The sequence below is a fragment of the Rhipicephalus microplus genome, chromosome 8 (genome assembly GCF_043290135.1).
Source record: "Rhipicephalus microplus isolate Deutch F79 chromosome 8, USDA_Rmic, whole genome shotgun sequence".
Classification (NCBI taxonomy): Eukaryota; Metazoa; Arthropoda; class Arachnida; order Ixodida; family Ixodidae; genus Rhipicephalus; species Rhipicephalus microplus.
Window position 1 is genome coordinate 81,285,863 of NC_134707.1, and position 14,166 is coordinate 81,300,028.

Below are 14,166 nucleotides of genomic sequence, written 5' to 3' on the forward strand. Positions count from 1 at the left end.
TTACTGGAGGTGTGTGTAGACAACAGTCCTAAAAGAAACACTCTTACGTGCAACCGCGTTCCCCAGTGGCGCAATTGGTTAGCGCACGGTACTTATACGACAGTTCTCGTGAGCTATGCTGGGCTTGTGAGTTCGAGCCTCACCTGGGGAATGAAATTTTTATTAGTTTTCATATTTAGTCATGAGGTTAATTGTATACTCAATGCTGGCGACTGCCTGGCTCGAAAACATTTGTTTACTGGAGTTGTGTGTAGACAACAGTCCTGAAGGAAAGACTCCTACGTGCGACCGTGTTCCCCAGTGGCGCGATTAGTTAGCACCCGGTACTTATACGACAGTTCTCGTGAGCTATGCCGGGGTTGTGAGTTCGAGCCTCACCTATGGAATTAAATTTTTATTAGATTTCATATTTAGTCATGAGGTTAATTGTATACTAAATGCTGACGACTGCCTGGCTCGAAAACATTTGTTCACTGGAGTTGTGTGTAGACAACAGTCTTAAAGGAAAGACTCCTACGTGCGACCGTGTTCCCCAGTGGCGCAATCGGTTAGCGCACGGTACCTTTACGAAAGTTCTCGTGAGCTATGCCGGGGTTGTGAGTTTGAGCCTCACCTGGGGAATGGAATTTTCATTAGTTTTCATATTTAGTCGTGAGGTTCATTGTATACAGAATGCTGGCGACTGCCTGGCTCGAAAACGTTTGTTTACTGGAGTTTTGCGCAGACAACAGTCCTAAAGGAAAGACTCCTACGTGTGACCGTGTTCCCCAGTGGCGCAATCGGGTAGCGCACGGTACCTTTACGAAAGTTCTCGTGAGCTATGCCGGGGTTGTGAGTTCGAACCTCACCTGGGGAATAAAATTTTTATTAGTTTTCATATTTAGTCATGAGGTTAATTGTATACTCAATGCTGGCGACTGCCTGGCTCGAAAACTTTGGTTTACTGGAGGTGTGTGTAGACAACAGTCCTAAAGGAAACACTCTTACGTGCAACCATGTTCCACAGTGGCGCAATTGGTTAGCGCACGGTACTTATACGACAGTTCTCCTGTGCTATGCGGGGATTGAGAGTTCGAACCTCACCTGGGGAATGAAATTTTTATTAGTTTTCCTATTTAGTCATGAGGTTAATTGTATACTCAATGCTGGCGACTGCCTGGCTCGAAAACATTTGTTTACTGGAGGTGTGTGTAGACAACAGTCCTAAAAGAAACACTCTTACGTGCAACCGCGTTCCCCAGTGGCGCAATTGGTTAGCGCACGGTACTTATACGACAGTTCTCGTGAGCTATGCTGAGCTTGTGAGTTTGAGCCTCGCCTGGGGAGTGAAATTTTTATTAGTTTTCATATTTAGCCATGAGGTAATTGTATACTCAATGCTGGCGACTGCCTGGCCTGAAAACATTTGTTTACTGGAGTTGTGTGTAGACAACAGTCCTAAAGGAAACACTTTTACGTGCAACCGTGTTCTCCAGTGGCGCAATTGTTTAGCGCTGAATTTATAGGACAGTTCTCGTGAGCTATGCCGGGGTTGTGAGTTCGAGCCTCACCTGGGGAATGAAATTTTCATTAGTTTTCATATTTAGTCATGAGGTTAATTGTATACTAAATGCTGGCGAATGCCTCGCCCGAAAACATTTGTTTACTGGAGTTGTGTGTAGACAACAGTCCTAAAGGAAACACTCTTACGTGCAACCGTGTTCCCCAGTGACGGAATTTGGGTAGCGCACGTTACTTATACGACAGTTCTCGTGAGCTATCCCGGGGTTTTGAGTTCGAGCCCCACCTGGGAAATGACATTTTTATTAGTTTTCATATTTTGTCATGAGGTTAATTGTATACTCAATGCTGGCGACTGTCTGTCTCGAAAACATTTGTTTACTGGAGGAGTGTGTAGAAAACAGTTGTAAAAAACACTCTTACGTGCAACCGTGTTCCCCAGTGGCGCTATTGGTTAGCGCACGGTACTTATACGACAGTTCTCGTGAGCTATGCCGGGGTTGTGAGTTTGAACCTCACCTGGGGAATAAAATTTTTATTAGTTTTCATATTTAGTCATGAGGTTAATTGTATACTCAATGCTGGCGACTGCCTGGCTCGAAAACATTTGTTTACTGGAGGTGTGTGTAGACAACAGTCCTAAAGGAAACACTCTTACGTGCAACCATGTTCCACAGTGGCGCAATTGGTTAGCGCACGGTACTTATACGACAGTTCTCCTGAGCTATGCGGGGATTGAGAGTTCGAACCTCACCTGGGGAATGAAATTTTTATTAGTTTTCCTATTTAGTCATGAGGTTAATTGTATACTCAATGCTGGCGACTGCCTGGCTCGAAAACATTTGTTTACTGGAGGTGTGTGTAGACAACAGTCCTAAAAGAAACACTCTTACGTAAAACCGCCTTCCCCAGTGGCGCAATTGGTTAGCGCACGGTACTTATACGACAGTTCTCGTGAGCTATGCTGGGCTTGTGAGTTCGAGCCTCACCTGGGGAATTAAATTTTTATTAGATTTCATATTTAGTCATGAGGTTAATTGTATACTAAATGCTGACGACTGCCTGGCTCGAAAACATTTGTTCACTGGAGTTGTGTGTAGACAACAGTCTTAAAGGAAAGACTCCTACGTGCGACCGTGTTCCCCAGTGGCGCAATCGGTTAGCGCACGGTACCTTTACGAAAGTTCTCGTGAGCTATGCCGGGGTTGTGAGTTTGAGCCTCACCTGGGGAATGGAATTTTCATTAGTTTTCATATTTAGTCGTGAGGTTCATTGTATACAGAATGCTGGCGACTGCCTGGCTCGAAAACGTTTGTTTACTGGAATTTTGCGCAGACAACAGTCCTAAAGGAAAGACTCCTACGTGTGACCGTGTTCCCCAGTGGCGCAATCGGGTAGCGCACGGTACCTTTACGAAAGTTCTCGTGAGCTATGCCGGGGTTGTGAGTTTGAGCCTCACCTGGGGAATGGAATTTTCATTAGTTTTCATATTTAGCCTTGAGGTTAATTGTATACTTAATGCTGGCGACTGCCTGGCTCGGAAACATTTGTTTACTGGAGTTGTGTGGAGACAACAGTCGTAAAGGAAACCCTATTACGTGCAACCGTGTTCCCCAGTGGCGCAATTGGTTAGCGCACGGTACTTATACGACAGTTTTCGTGAGCTATGCGTGGGTTGAGAGTTCGAGCCTCACCTGGGGAAATTTTTATTAGTTTTCCTATTTAGTCATGAGGTTAATTGTATACTCAAAGCTGGCGACTGCCTGGCTCGAAAAAAGTTGTTTACTCGAGGTGTGTGTAGACAACAGTCCTAAAGGAAACACTTTTACGTGCAACCGTGTTCCCCAGTGGCGCAATAGGTTAGCGCACTATACTTATACGGCAGTTCTCGTGAGCTATGCCGGGGTTGTGAGTTCGAGCATCACCTGGGGAATGAAATTTTTATTAGTTTTCATATTTAGTCATGAGGGTTATTGTATACTAAATGCTGGCGACTGCCTAGCTTGAAAACATTTGTTTACTGGAGTTGTGTGTAGACAACAGTGCTAAAGAAAAGACTCCTACGTGCGACTGTGTTCCCCAATGGCGCAATTGGTTAGCGCACGGTACTTATACGACAGTTCTCGTGAGCTATGCCGGGGTTGTGAGTTCGAGCCTCACCTGGGGAATGAAATTTTTATTAGTTTTCATATTTAGTCATGCGGTTAATTGTATACTCAATGCTGGTGACTGCCTGGCTCGAAAACATTTGTTTACTGGAGTTGTGTGTAGACAACAGTCTTAAAGGAAAGACTCCTACGTGCGACCGTGTTCCCCAGTCGCGCAATTGGTTAGCGCACGGTACTTATACGACAGTTCTCGTGAGCTATGCCGGGGTTGTGAGTTCGAGCCTCACCTGGGGAATGAAATTTTTATTAGTTTTCATATTTAGTCGTGAGGTTCATTGTATACTGAATGCTGGCGACTGCCTGGCTCGAAAACGTTTGTTTACTGGAGTTTTGCGCAGACAACAGTCCTAAAGGAAAGACTCCTACGTGTGACCGTGTTCCCCAGTGGCGCAATCGGTTAGCGCACGGTACCTTTACGAAAGTTCTCGTGAGCTATGCCGGGGTTGTGAGTTTGAGCCTCACCTGGGGAATGGAATTTTCATTAGTTTTCATATTTAGCCTTGAGGTTAATTGTATACTCAATGCTGGCGACTGCCTGGCTCGGAAACATTTGTTTACTGGAGTTGTGTGGAGACAACAGTCGTAAAGGAAACCCTCTTACGTGCAACCGTGTTCCCCAGTGGCGCAATTGGTTAGCGCACGGTACTTATACGACAGTTCTCGTGAGCTATGCGTGGGTTGAGAGTTCGAGCCTCACCTGGGGAATGAAATTTTTATTAGTTTTCCTATTTAGTCATGAGGTTAATTGTATACTCAAAGCTGGCGACTGCCTGGCTCGAAAACATTTGTTCACTGGAGTTGTGTGTAGACAACAGTCTTAAAGGAAAGACTGCTACGTGCGACCGTGTTCCCCAGTGGCGCAATCGGTTAGCGCACGGTACCTTTACGAAAGTTCTCGTGAGCTATGCCGGGGTTGTGAGTTTGAGCCTCACCTGAAGAATGGAGTTTTCATTAGTTTTCATATTTAGTCGTGAGGTTCATTGTATACAGAATGCTGGCGACTGCCTGGCTCGAAAACGTTTGTTTACTTGAGTTTTGCGCAGACAACAGTCGTAAAGGAAACCCTCTTACGTGCAACCGTGTTCCCCAGTGGCGCAATTGGTTAGCGCACTATACTTATACGGCTGTTCTCGTGAGCTATGCCGGGGTTGTGAGTTAGAGCCTCACCTGGGGAATGAAATTTTTATTAGTTTTCATATTTAGTCATGAGGTTAATTGTATACTCAATGCTGGCGACTGCCTAGCTTGAAAACATTTGTTTACTGGAGTTGTGTGTAGACAACAGTGCTAAAGAAAAGACTCCTACGTGCGACCGTGTTCCCCAGTGGCGCAATTGGTTAGCGCACGGTACTTATACGACAGTTCTCGTCAGCTATGCCGAGGTTGTGAGTTCGAGACTCACTTATGGAATGAAATTTTTATTAGATTTCATATTTAGTCTTGAGGTTGAATGTATACTCAATGCTGGCGGCTGCCTGGCTCGAAAAAATTTTACTTGAGTTTTGCGCAGACAACAGTTCTAAAGGAAAGACTCCTACGTGCGACCGTGTTCCCCAGTGGCGCAATTGGTTAGCGCACGGTACTTACACGACAGTTCTCGTGAGCTATGCCGGGGTTGTGAGTTTGAGCCTCGTCTGGGGAGTGAAATTTTTATTAGTTTTCATATTTAGCCATGAGGTAATTGTATACTCAATGCTGGCGACTGCCTCGCCCGAAAACATTTCTTTACTGGAGTTGTGTGTAGACAAAAGTCCTAAAGGAAACACTTTTACGTGCAACCGTGTTCCCCAGTGGCGCAATTGGTTAGCGCTTATATTTATAGGACAGTTCTCGTGAGCTATGCCGGGGTTGTGAGTTCGAGCCTCACCTATGGAATTAAATTTTTATTAGATTTCTTATTTAGTCATGAGGTTAATTGTATACTAAATGCTGACGACTGCCTGGCTCGAAAACATTTGTTTACTGGAGTTGTGTGTAGACAACAGTCCTAAAGGAAAGACTCCTACGTGTGACCGTGTTCCCCAGTGGCGCAATCGGTTAGTGCACGGTACCTTTACGAAAGTTCTCGTGAGCTATGCCGGGGTTGTGAGTTTGAGCCTCACCTGGGGAAGGGAATTTTCATTAGTTTTCATATTTAGCCTTGAGGTAATGGTATACTTAATGCTGGCGACTGCCTGGCTCGAAAAAATTTGTTTACTGGAGTTGTGTGGAGACAACAGTCGTAAAGGAAACCCTCTTACGTGCAACCGTGTTCCCCAGTGGCGTAATTGGTTAGCGCACGGTACTTATACGACAGTTCTCGTGAGCTATGCGTGGGTTGAGAGTTCGAGCCTCACCTGGGGAAATTTTTATTAGTTTTCCTATTTAGTCATGAGGTTAATTGTATACTCAAAGCTGGCGACTGCCTGGCTCGAAAAAAGTTGTTTACGGGAGGTGTGTGTAGACAACAGTCCTAAAGGAAACACTTTTACGTGCAACCGTGTTCCCCAGTGGCGCAATTGGTTAGCGCACAGTACTTATACGACAGTTCTCGTGAGCTATGCTGGGGTTGTGAGTTCAAGCCTCACCTGGGGAATGAAATTTTTATTAGTTTTCATATTTAGTCTTGAGGTTAATTGTATACTCAATGCTGGCGACTGCCTGGCTCGAAAACATTTGTTTACTGTAGGTGTGTGTAGGCAACAGTCCTAAAGGAAACACTTTTACGTGCAACCGTGTTCCCCAGTGGCGCAATTGGTTAGCGCAGGGTACTTATACGACAGTTCTCGTGAGCTATGCCGGGGTTGTGAGTTCGAGCCTCACCTGGGGAATGAAATTTTTATTAGTTTTCATTATTAGTCATGAGGTTAATTGTATACTCAATGCTGGCGACTGCCTGACTCGAAAACATTTGCTTACTGGAGGTGTGTGTAGACAACAGTCCTAAAGGAAACACTTTTACGTGCAACCGTGTTCCCGAGTGGCGCAATTGGTTAGCGCACGGTACTTATACGACAGTTCTCGTGAGCTATGCCGGGGTTGTGAGTTCGAGCCTCACCTGGGGAATGAAATTTTTATTAGTTTTCATTATTAGTCATGAGGTTAATTGTATACTCAATGCTGGCGACTGCCTGGCTCGAAAACATTTGTTTACTGGAGGTGTGTGTAGACAATAGTCCTAAAGGAAACACTCTTACGTGCAACCGTGTTCCCCAGTGGCGCAATTGGTTAGCGCACGGTACTTATACGACAGTTCTCGTGAGCTATGGCGGGGTTGTGAGTTCGAGCCTCACATGGGGAATGAAATTTTTATTAGTTTTCATATTTATACATGAGGTTAATTGTATACTCAATGCTGGCGACTGCCTAGCTCGAAAACGTTTGTTTACTGGAGTTGTGTGTAGACAACAGTCCTAAAGAAAAGACTCCTACGTGCGACCGTGTTCACCAGTGGCGCAATGGGTTAGCACACGGTACTTATACGACAGTTCTCGTCAGCTATGCCGAGGTTGCTAGTTCGAGACTCACCTGTGGAATGAAATTTTTATTAGTTTTCATATTTAGTCATGAGGTTGAATGTATACTCAATGCGGGCGACTGCCTGGCTCGAAAAAATTTTACTGGAGTTTTGCGCAGACAACAGTCCTAAAGGAAAGACTCCTACGTGCGACCTTGTTCCCCAGTGGCGCAATTGGTTAGCGCACGGTACTTACACGACAGTTCTCGTGAGCTATGCCGGGGTTGTGAGTTTGAGCCTCGCCTGGGGAGTGAAATTTTTATTAGTTTTCATATTTAGCCATGAGGTAATTGTATACTCAATGCTGGCGACTGTCTGGCTCGAAAACATTTGTTTACTGGAGGAGTGTGTAGAAAACAGTTGTAAAAAATACTCTTACGTGCAACCGTGTTCCCCAGTGGCGCAATTGGTTAGCGCACTATACTTATACGGCTGTTCTCGTGAGCTATGCCGGGGTTGTGAGTTCGAACCTCACCTGGGGAATGAAATTTTCATTAGTTTTCATATTTAGTCATGAGGTTAATTGTATACTAAATGCTGACGACTGCTGGCTCGGAAACATTTGTTTACTGGAGTTGTGTGTAGACAACAGTCCTAAAGGAAACACTTTTACGTGCAACCGTGTTCCCCAGTGGCGCAATTGTTTAGCGCTGAATTTATAGGACAGTTCTCGTGAGCTATGCCGGGGTTGTGAGTTCGAGCCTCACCTGGGGAATGAAATTTTCATTAGTTTTCATATTTAGTCATGAGGTTAATTGTATACTAAATGCTGACGACTGCTGGCTCGGAAACATTTGTTTACTGGAGTTGTGTGGAGACAACAGTCGTAAAGGAAACCCTCTTACGTGCAACCGTGTTCCCCAGTGGCGCAATCGGTTAGCGCACGGTACTTATACGACAGTTCTCGTGAGCTATCCCGGGGTTTTGAGTTCGAGCCCCACCTGGGAAATGACATTTTTATTAGTTTTCATATTTTTTCATGAGGTTAATTGTATACTCAATGCTGGCGACTGTCTGGCTCGAAAACATTTGTTTACTGGAGGAGTGTGTAGAAAACAGTTGTAAAAAAATACTCCTACGTGCGACCGTGTTCCCCAGTGGCGCAATAGGTTAGCGCACGGTACTTATACGACAGTTCTCGTCAGCTATGCCGAGGTTGTGAGTTCGAGACTCACATATGGAATGAAATTTTTATTAGTTTTCCTATTTAGTCTTGAGGTTGAATGTATACTCAATGCTGGCGGCTGCCTGGCTCGAAAAAATTTTACTTGAGTTTTGCGCAGACAACAGTTCTAAAGGAAAGACTCCTACGTGCGACCGTGTTCCCCAGTGGCGCAATTGGTTAGCGCACGGTACTTACACGACAGTTCTCGTGAGCTATGCCGGGGTTGTGAGTTTGAGCCTCGTCTGGGGAGTGAAATTTTTATTAGTTTTCATATTTAGCCATGAGGTAATTGTATACTCGATGCTGGCGACTGCCTGGCTCGAAAACATTTCTTTACTGGAGTTGTGTGTAGACAACAGTCCTAAAGGAAACACTTTTACGTGCAACCGTGTTCCCCAGTGGCGCAATTGGTTAGCGCTGAATTTATAGGACAGTTCTCGTGAGCTATGCCGGGGTTGTGAGTTCGAGCCTCACCTGGGGAATGAAATTTTCATTAGTTTTCATATTTAGTCTTGAGGTTAATTGTATACTAAATGCTGACGACTGCCTGGCTCGAAAACATTTGTTTACTGGAGTTGTGTGTAGACAACAGTCTTAAAGGAAAGACTCTTACGTGCAACCGTGTTCCCCAGTGGCCGAATTTGGGTAGCGCACGGTACTTATACGACAGTTCTCGTGAGCTATCCCGGGGTTTTGAGTTCGAGCCCCACCTGGGGAATGACATTTTTATTAGTTTTCATATTTTGTCATGAGGTTAATTGTATACTCAATTCTGGCGACTCTCTGGCTCGAAAACATTTGTTTACTGGAGGAGTGTGTAGAAAACAGTTGTAAAAAAACACTCTGACGTGCAACCGTGTTCCCCAGTGGCGCTATTGGTTAGCGCACGGTACTTATACGACAGTTCTCGTGAGCTATGCCGGGGTTGTGAGTTCGAACCTCACCTGGGGAATAAAATTTTTATTAGTTTTCATATTTAGTCATGAGGTTTATTGTATACTCAATGCTGGCGACTGCCTGGCTCGAAAACATTTGTTTACTGGAGGTGTGTGTAGACAACAGTCCTAAATGAAACACTCCTACGTGCAACCATGTTCCACAGTGGCGCAATTGGTTAGCGCACGGTGCTTATACGACAGTTCTCCTGAGCTATGCGGGGATTGAGAGTTCGAACCTCACCTGGGGAATGAAATTTTTATTAGTTTTTCTATTTAGTCATGAGGTTAATTGTATACTCAATGCTGGCGACTGCCTGGCTCGAAAACATTTGTTTACTTGAGGTGTGTGTAGACAACAGTCCTAAAAGAAACACTCTTACGTGCAACCGCGTTCCCCAGTGGCGCAATTGGTTTGCGCACGGTACTTATACGACAGTTCTCGTGAGCTATGCCGGGCTTGTGAGTTCGAGCCTCACCTGGGGAATGAAATTTATATTAGTTTTCATATTTAGTCATGAGGTTAATTGTGTACTCAATGCTGGCGACTGCCTGGCTTGAAAACATTTGTTTACTGGAGTTGTGTGTAGACAACAGTCCTAAAGGAAAGACTCCTACGTGCGACAGTGTTCCCCAGTGGCGCAATTAGTTAGCACCCGGTACTTATACGACAGTTCTCGTGAGCTATGCCGGGGTTGTGAGTTCGAGCCTCACCTATGGAATTAAATTTTTATTAGATTTCATATTTAGTCATGAGGTTAATTGTATACTCAAAGCTGGCGACTGCCTGGCTCGAAAAAAGTTGTTTACTGGAGGTGTGTATAGACAACAGTCCTAAAGGAAACACTCTTACGTGCAACCGTGTTCCCCAGTGGCGAAATTGGTTAGCGCAGTATACTTATACGGCAGTTCTCGTGAGCGATGCCGAGGTTGTGAGTTCGAGCCTCACCTGGGGAATGAAATTTTTATTAGTTTTCATATTTAGTCATGAGTGTTAATTGTATACTCAATGCTGGCGACTGCCTAGCTCGAAAACATTTGTTTACTGGAGTTGTGTGTAGACAACAGTGCTAAAGAAAAGACTCCTACGTGCGACCCTGTTCCCCAGTGGCGCAATTGGTTAGCGCACGGTACTTATACGACAGTTCTCGTCAGCTATGCCGAGGTTGTGAGTTCGAGACTCACCTGTGGAATGAAATTTTTATTAGTTTTCATATTTAGTCATGAGGTTGAATGTATACTCAATGCTGGCGACTGCCTGGCTCGAAAAAATTTTACTGGAGTTTTGCGCAGACAACAGTCCTAAAGGTAAGACTCTTACGTGCGACCGTGTTCCCCAGTGGCGCAATTGGTTAGCGCACGGTACTTACACGACAGTTCTCGTGAGCTATGCCGGGGTTTTGATTTCGAGGCTCACCTGGGGAATGAAATTTTTATTAGTTTTCATATTTAGTCATGAGGTTAATTGTATACTCAATGCTGGCGACAGCCTGGCCCGAAAACATTTATTTACTGGAGTTGTGTGTAGACAACAGTCCTAAAGGAAACACTCTTATGTGCAACCGTGTTCCCTAGTGGCGCAATTGGTTAGCGCACAGTACTTATACGACAGTTCTCGTGAGCTATGCCGGGGTTGTGAGTTCGAGCCTCACCTGGGGAATGAAATTTTTATTAGTTTTCATATTTAGTCATGAGGTTGAATGTATACTCAATGCTGGCGACTGCCTGGCTCGAAAAAATTTTACTGGAGTTTTGCGCAGACAACAGTCCTAAAGGAAAGACTCCTACGTGTGACCGTGTTCCCCAGTGGCGCAATTGGTTAGCGCACGGTACTTACACGACAGTTCTCGTAAGCTATGCCGAGGTTTTGATTTCGAGCCTCACCTGGGGAATGAAATTTTTATTAGTTTTCATATTTAGTCATGAGGTTAATTGTATACTCAATGCTGGCGACAGCCTGGCCCGAAAACATTTATTTACTGGAGTTGTGTGTAGACAACAGTCCTAAAGGAAACACTCTTATGTGCAACCGTGTTCCCCAGTGGCGCAATTGGTTAGCGCACAGTACTTATACGACAGTTCTCGTGAGCTATGCCGGGGTTGTGAGTTCAAGCCTCACCTGGGGAATGAAATTTTTATTAGTTTTCATATTTAGTCATGAGGTTAATTGTATACTCAATGCTGGCGACTGCCTGGCTCGAAAACATTTGTTTACTGTAGGTGTGTGTAGGCAACAGTCCTAAAGGAAACACTCTTACGTGCAACCGTGTTTCCCAGTGGCGCAATTGGTTAGCGCACGGTACTTATACGACAGTTCTCGTGAGCTATGCCGGGGTTGTGAGTTCGAGCCTCACCTGGGGAATGAAATTTTTATTAGTTTTCATTATTAGTCATGAGGTTAATTGTATACTCAATGCTGGCGACTGCCTGACTCGTAAACATTTGCTTACTGGAGGTGTGTGTAGACAACAGTCCTAATGGAAACTTTTACGTGCAACCCTGTTCCCGAGTGGCGCAATTGGTTAGCGCACGATACTTATACGACAGTTCTCGTGAGCTATGCCGGGGTTGTGAGTTCGAGCCTCACCTATGGAATTAAATTTTTATTAGATTTCATATTTAGTCATGAGGTTAATTGTATACTCAAAGCTGGCGACTGCCTGGCTCGAAAAAAGTTGTTTACTGGAGGTGTGTATAGACAACAGTCCTAAAGGAAACACTCTTACGTGCAACCGTGTTCCCCAGTGGCGAAATTGGTTAGCGCAGTATACTTATACGGCAGTTCTCGTGAGCGATGCCGAGGTTGTGAGTTCGAGCCTCACCTGGGGAATGAAATTTTTATTAGTTTTCATATTTAGTCATGAGTGTTAATTGTATACTCAATGCTGGCGACTGCCTAGCTCGAAAACATTTGTTTACTGGAGTTGTGTGTAGACAACAGTGCTAAAGAAAAGACTCCTACGTGCGACCCTGTTCCCCAGTGGCGCAATTGGTTAGCGCACGGTACTTATACGACAGTTCTCGTCAGCTATGCCGAGGTTGTGAGTTCGAGACTCACCTGTGGAATGAAATTTTTATTAGTTTTCATATTTAGTCATGAGGTTGAATGTATACTCAATGCTGGCGACTGCCTGGCTCGAAAAAATTTTACTGGAGTTTTGCGCAGACAACAGTCCTAAAGGTAAGACTCTTACGTGCGACCGTGTTCCCCAGTGGCGCAATTGGTTAGCGCACGGTACTTACACGACAGTTCTCGTGAGCTATGCCGGGGTTTTGATTTCGAGGCTCACCTGGGGAATGAAATTTTTATTAGTTTTCATATTTAGTCATGAGGTTAATTGTATACTCAATGCTGGCGACAGCCTGGCCCGAAAACATTTATTTACTGGAGTTGTGTGTAGACAACAGTCCTAAAGGAAACACTCTTATGTGCAACCGTGTTCCCTAGTGGCGCAATTGGTTAGCGCACAGTACTTATACGACAGTTCTCGTGAGCTATGCCGGGGTTGTGAGTTCGAGCCTCACCTGGGGAATGAAATTTTTATTAGTTTTCATATTTAGTCATGAGGTTGAATGTATACTCAATGCTGGCGACTGCCTGGCTCGAAAAAATTTTACTGGAGTTTTGCGCAGACAACAGTCCTAAAGGAAAGACTCCTACGTGTGACCGTGTTCCCCAGTGGCGCAATTGGTTAGCGCACGGTACTTACACGACAGTTCTCGTAAGCTATGCCGAGGTTTTGATTTCGAGCCTCACCTGGGGAATGAAATTTTTATTAGTTTTCATATTTAGTCATGAGGTTAATTGTATACTCAATGCTGGCGACAGCCTGGCCCGAAAACATTTATTTACTGGAGTTGTGTGTAGACAACAGTCCTAAAGGAAACACTCTTATGTGCAACCGTGTTCCCCAGTGGCGCAATTGGTTAGCGCACAGTACTTATACGACAGTTCTCGTGAGCTATGCCGGGGTTGTGAGTTCAAGCCTCACCTGGGGAATGAAATTTTTATTAGTTTTCATATTTAGTCATGAGGTTAATTGTATACTCAATGCTGGCGACTGCCTGGCTCGAAAACATTTGTTTACTGTAGGTGTGTGTAGGCAACAGTCCTAAAGGAAACACTCTTACGTGCAACCGTGTTTCCCAGTGGCGCAATTGGTTAGCGCACGGTACTTATACGACAGTTCTCGTGAGCTATGCCGGGGTTGTGAGTTCGAGCCTCACCTGGGGAATGAAATTTTTATTAGTTTTCATTATTAGTCATGAGGTTAATTGTATACTCAATGCTGGCGACTGCCTGACTCGTAAACATTTGCTTACTGGAGGTGTGTGTAGACAACAGTCCTAATGGAAACTTTTACGTGCAACCCTGTTCCCGAGTGGCGCAATTGGTTAGCGCACGGTACTTATACGACAGTTCTCGTGAGCTATGGCGGGGTTGTGAGTTTGAGCCTCACATGGGGAATGAAATTTTTGTTAGTTTTCATATTTATACATGAGGTTAATTTTATACTCAATGCTGGCGACTGCCTAGCTCGAAAACGTTTGTTTACTGGAGTTGTGTGTAGACAACAGTCCTAAAGAAAAGACTCCTACGTGCGACCGTGTTCCCCAGTGGCGCAATTGGTTAGCGCACGGTACTTATACGACAGTTCTCGTCAGCTATGCCGAGGTTGTGAGTTCGAGACTCACCTGTGGAATGAAATTTTTATTAGTTTTCATATTTAGTCATGAGGTTGAATGTATACTCAATGCTGGCGACAGCCTGGCTCGAAAAAATTTTACTGGAGTTTTGCGCAGACAACAGTCCTAAAGGAAAGACTCCTACGTGCGACCGTGTTCCCCAGTGGCGCAATTGGTTAGCGCACGGTACTTACACGACAGTTCTCGTGAGCTATG

At 44.8% G+C, this 14,166-nt stretch overlaps 28 non-coding genes across 28 annotated transcripts; all 28 read left to right on the top strand.

Moving 5' to 3' along the window:
* The first annotated feature begins 59 nt into the window (after positions 1 to 59).
* Positions 60 to 151, top strand: TRNAI-UAU (transfer RNA isoleucine (anticodon UAU)). Its single transcript is given in 2 exon segments — positions 60 to 97; positions 116 to 151. It is a non-coding gene; the product is annotated as a tRNA-Ile (tRNA).
* A 378-nt stretch (positions 152 to 529) lies between these two features.
* On the top strand, positions 530 to 621 carry TRNAK-UUU (transfer RNA lysine (anticodon UUU)). The gene is given in 2 exon segments: positions 530 to 567; positions 586 to 621. It is a non-coding gene; the product is annotated as a tRNA-Lys (tRNA).
* Positions 622 to 764: 143 nt separating this feature from the next.
* Positions 765 to 856, top strand: TRNAK-UUU (transfer RNA lysine (anticodon UUU)). The gene is given in 2 exon segments: positions 765 to 802; positions 821 to 856. It is a non-coding gene; the product is annotated as a tRNA-Lys (tRNA).
* Positions 857 to 2,405: 1,549 nt separating this feature from the next.
* On the top strand, positions 2,406 to 2,497 carry TRNAI-UAU (transfer RNA isoleucine (anticodon UAU)). The gene is given in 2 exon segments: positions 2,406 to 2,443; positions 2,462 to 2,497. It is a non-coding gene; the product is annotated as a tRNA-Ile (tRNA).
* Positions 2,498 to 2,640: 143 nt separating this feature from the next.
* TRNAK-UUU (transfer RNA lysine (anticodon UUU)) lies at positions 2,641 to 2,732 on the top strand. The gene is given in 2 exon segments: positions 2,641 to 2,678; positions 2,697 to 2,732. It is a non-coding gene; the product is annotated as a tRNA-Lys (tRNA).
* A 143-nt stretch (positions 2,733 to 2,875) lies between these two features.
* TRNAK-UUU (transfer RNA lysine (anticodon UUU)) lies at positions 2,876 to 2,967 on the top strand. The gene is given in 2 exon segments: positions 2,876 to 2,913; positions 2,932 to 2,967. It is a non-coding gene; the product is annotated as a tRNA-Lys (tRNA).
* Positions 2,968 to 3,576: 609 nt separating this feature from the next.
* Positions 3,577 to 3,668, top strand: TRNAI-UAU (transfer RNA isoleucine (anticodon UAU)). The gene is given in 2 exon segments: positions 3,577 to 3,614; positions 3,633 to 3,668. It is a non-coding gene; the product is annotated as a tRNA-Ile (tRNA).
* A 143-nt stretch (positions 3,669 to 3,811) lies between these two features.
* Positions 3,812 to 3,903, top strand: TRNAI-UAU (transfer RNA isoleucine (anticodon UAU)). The gene is given in 2 exon segments: positions 3,812 to 3,849; positions 3,868 to 3,903. It is a non-coding gene; the product is annotated as a tRNA-Ile (tRNA).
* Positions 3,904 to 4,046: 143 nt separating this feature from the next.
* TRNAK-UUU (transfer RNA lysine (anticodon UUU)) lies at positions 4,047 to 4,138 on the top strand. The gene is given in 2 exon segments: positions 4,047 to 4,084; positions 4,103 to 4,138. It is a non-coding gene; the product is annotated as a tRNA-Lys (tRNA).
* A 1,080-nt stretch (positions 4,139 to 5,218) lies between these two features.
* Positions 5,219 to 5,310, top strand: TRNAV-UAC (transfer RNA valine (anticodon UAC)). The gene is given in 2 exon segments: positions 5,219 to 5,256; positions 5,275 to 5,310. It is a non-coding gene; the product is annotated as a tRNA-Val (tRNA).
* An 841-nt stretch (positions 5,311 to 6,151) lies between these two features.
* On the top strand, positions 6,152 to 6,243 carry TRNAI-UAU (transfer RNA isoleucine (anticodon UAU)). Its single transcript is given in 2 exon segments — positions 6,152 to 6,189; positions 6,208 to 6,243. It is a non-coding gene; the product is annotated as a tRNA-Ile (tRNA).
* Positions 6,244 to 6,386: 143 nt separating this feature from the next.
* TRNAI-UAU (transfer RNA isoleucine (anticodon UAU)) lies at positions 6,387 to 6,478 on the top strand. Its single transcript is given in 2 exon segments — positions 6,387 to 6,424; positions 6,443 to 6,478. It is a non-coding gene; the product is annotated as a tRNA-Ile (tRNA).
* A 143-nt stretch (positions 6,479 to 6,621) lies between these two features.
* TRNAI-UAU (transfer RNA isoleucine (anticodon UAU)) lies at positions 6,622 to 6,713 on the top strand. Its single transcript is given in 2 exon segments — positions 6,622 to 6,659; positions 6,678 to 6,713. It is a non-coding gene; the product is annotated as a tRNA-Ile (tRNA).
* Positions 6,714 to 6,856: 143 nt separating this feature from the next.
* TRNAI-UAU (transfer RNA isoleucine (anticodon UAU)) lies at positions 6,857 to 6,948 on the top strand. Its single transcript is given in 2 exon segments — positions 6,857 to 6,894; positions 6,913 to 6,948. It is a non-coding gene; the product is annotated as a tRNA-Ile (tRNA).
* Positions 6,949 to 7,323: 375 nt separating this feature from the next.
* Positions 7,324 to 7,415, top strand: TRNAV-UAC (transfer RNA valine (anticodon UAC)). Its single transcript is given in 2 exon segments — positions 7,324 to 7,361; positions 7,380 to 7,415. It is a non-coding gene; the product is annotated as a tRNA-Val (tRNA).
* Positions 7,416 to 7,555: 140 nt separating this feature from the next.
* TRNAI-UAU (transfer RNA isoleucine (anticodon UAU)) lies at positions 7,556 to 7,647 on the top strand. The gene is given in 2 exon segments: positions 7,556 to 7,593; positions 7,612 to 7,647. It is a non-coding gene; the product is annotated as a tRNA-Ile (tRNA).
* An 840-nt stretch (positions 7,648 to 8,487) lies between these two features.
* TRNAV-UAC (transfer RNA valine (anticodon UAC)) lies at positions 8,488 to 8,579 on the top strand. Its single transcript is given in 2 exon segments — positions 8,488 to 8,525; positions 8,544 to 8,579. It is a non-coding gene; the product is annotated as a tRNA-Val (tRNA).
* A 610-nt stretch (positions 8,580 to 9,189) lies between these two features.
* Positions 9,190 to 9,281, top strand: TRNAI-UAU (transfer RNA isoleucine (anticodon UAU)). Its single transcript is given in 2 exon segments — positions 9,190 to 9,227; positions 9,246 to 9,281. It is a non-coding gene; the product is annotated as a tRNA-Ile (tRNA).
* A 378-nt stretch (positions 9,282 to 9,659) lies between these two features.
* TRNAI-UAU (transfer RNA isoleucine (anticodon UAU)) lies at positions 9,660 to 9,751 on the top strand. The gene is given in 2 exon segments: positions 9,660 to 9,697; positions 9,716 to 9,751. It is a non-coding gene; the product is annotated as a tRNA-Ile (tRNA).
* Positions 9,752 to 10,365: 614 nt separating this feature from the next.
* Positions 10,366 to 10,457, top strand: TRNAI-UAU (transfer RNA isoleucine (anticodon UAU)). The gene is given in 2 exon segments: positions 10,366 to 10,403; positions 10,422 to 10,457. It is a non-coding gene; the product is annotated as a tRNA-Ile (tRNA).
* A 375-nt stretch (positions 10,458 to 10,832) lies between these two features.
* TRNAI-UAU (transfer RNA isoleucine (anticodon UAU)) lies at positions 10,833 to 10,924 on the top strand. The gene is given in 2 exon segments: positions 10,833 to 10,870; positions 10,889 to 10,924. It is a non-coding gene; the product is annotated as a tRNA-Ile (tRNA).
* A 375-nt stretch (positions 10,925 to 11,299) lies between these two features.
* On the top strand, positions 11,300 to 11,391 carry TRNAI-UAU (transfer RNA isoleucine (anticodon UAU)). The gene is given in 2 exon segments: positions 11,300 to 11,337; positions 11,356 to 11,391. It is a non-coding gene; the product is annotated as a tRNA-Ile (tRNA).
* A 143-nt stretch (positions 11,392 to 11,534) lies between these two features.
* TRNAI-UAU (transfer RNA isoleucine (anticodon UAU)) lies at positions 11,535 to 11,626 on the top strand. Its single transcript is given in 2 exon segments — positions 11,535 to 11,572; positions 11,591 to 11,626. It is a non-coding gene; the product is annotated as a tRNA-Ile (tRNA).
* A 612-nt stretch (positions 11,627 to 12,238) lies between these two features.
* TRNAI-UAU (transfer RNA isoleucine (anticodon UAU)) lies at positions 12,239 to 12,330 on the top strand. The gene is given in 2 exon segments: positions 12,239 to 12,276; positions 12,295 to 12,330. It is a non-coding gene; the product is annotated as a tRNA-Ile (tRNA).
* A 375-nt stretch (positions 12,331 to 12,705) lies between these two features.
* Positions 12,706 to 12,797, top strand: TRNAI-UAU (transfer RNA isoleucine (anticodon UAU)). The gene is given in 2 exon segments: positions 12,706 to 12,743; positions 12,762 to 12,797. It is a non-coding gene; the product is annotated as a tRNA-Ile (tRNA).
* A 375-nt stretch (positions 12,798 to 13,172) lies between these two features.
* Positions 13,173 to 13,264, top strand: TRNAI-UAU (transfer RNA isoleucine (anticodon UAU)). The gene is given in 2 exon segments: positions 13,173 to 13,210; positions 13,229 to 13,264. It is a non-coding gene; the product is annotated as a tRNA-Ile (tRNA).
* Positions 13,265 to 13,407: 143 nt separating this feature from the next.
* Positions 13,408 to 13,499, top strand: TRNAI-UAU (transfer RNA isoleucine (anticodon UAU)). Its single transcript is given in 2 exon segments — positions 13,408 to 13,445; positions 13,464 to 13,499. It is a non-coding gene; the product is annotated as a tRNA-Ile (tRNA).
* Positions 13,500 to 13,875: 376 nt separating this feature from the next.
* On the top strand, positions 13,876 to 13,967 carry TRNAI-UAU (transfer RNA isoleucine (anticodon UAU)). Its single transcript is given in 2 exon segments — positions 13,876 to 13,913; positions 13,932 to 13,967. It is a non-coding gene; the product is annotated as a tRNA-Ile (tRNA).
* The last annotated feature ends 199 nt before the right edge of the window (positions 13,968 to 14,166 follow it).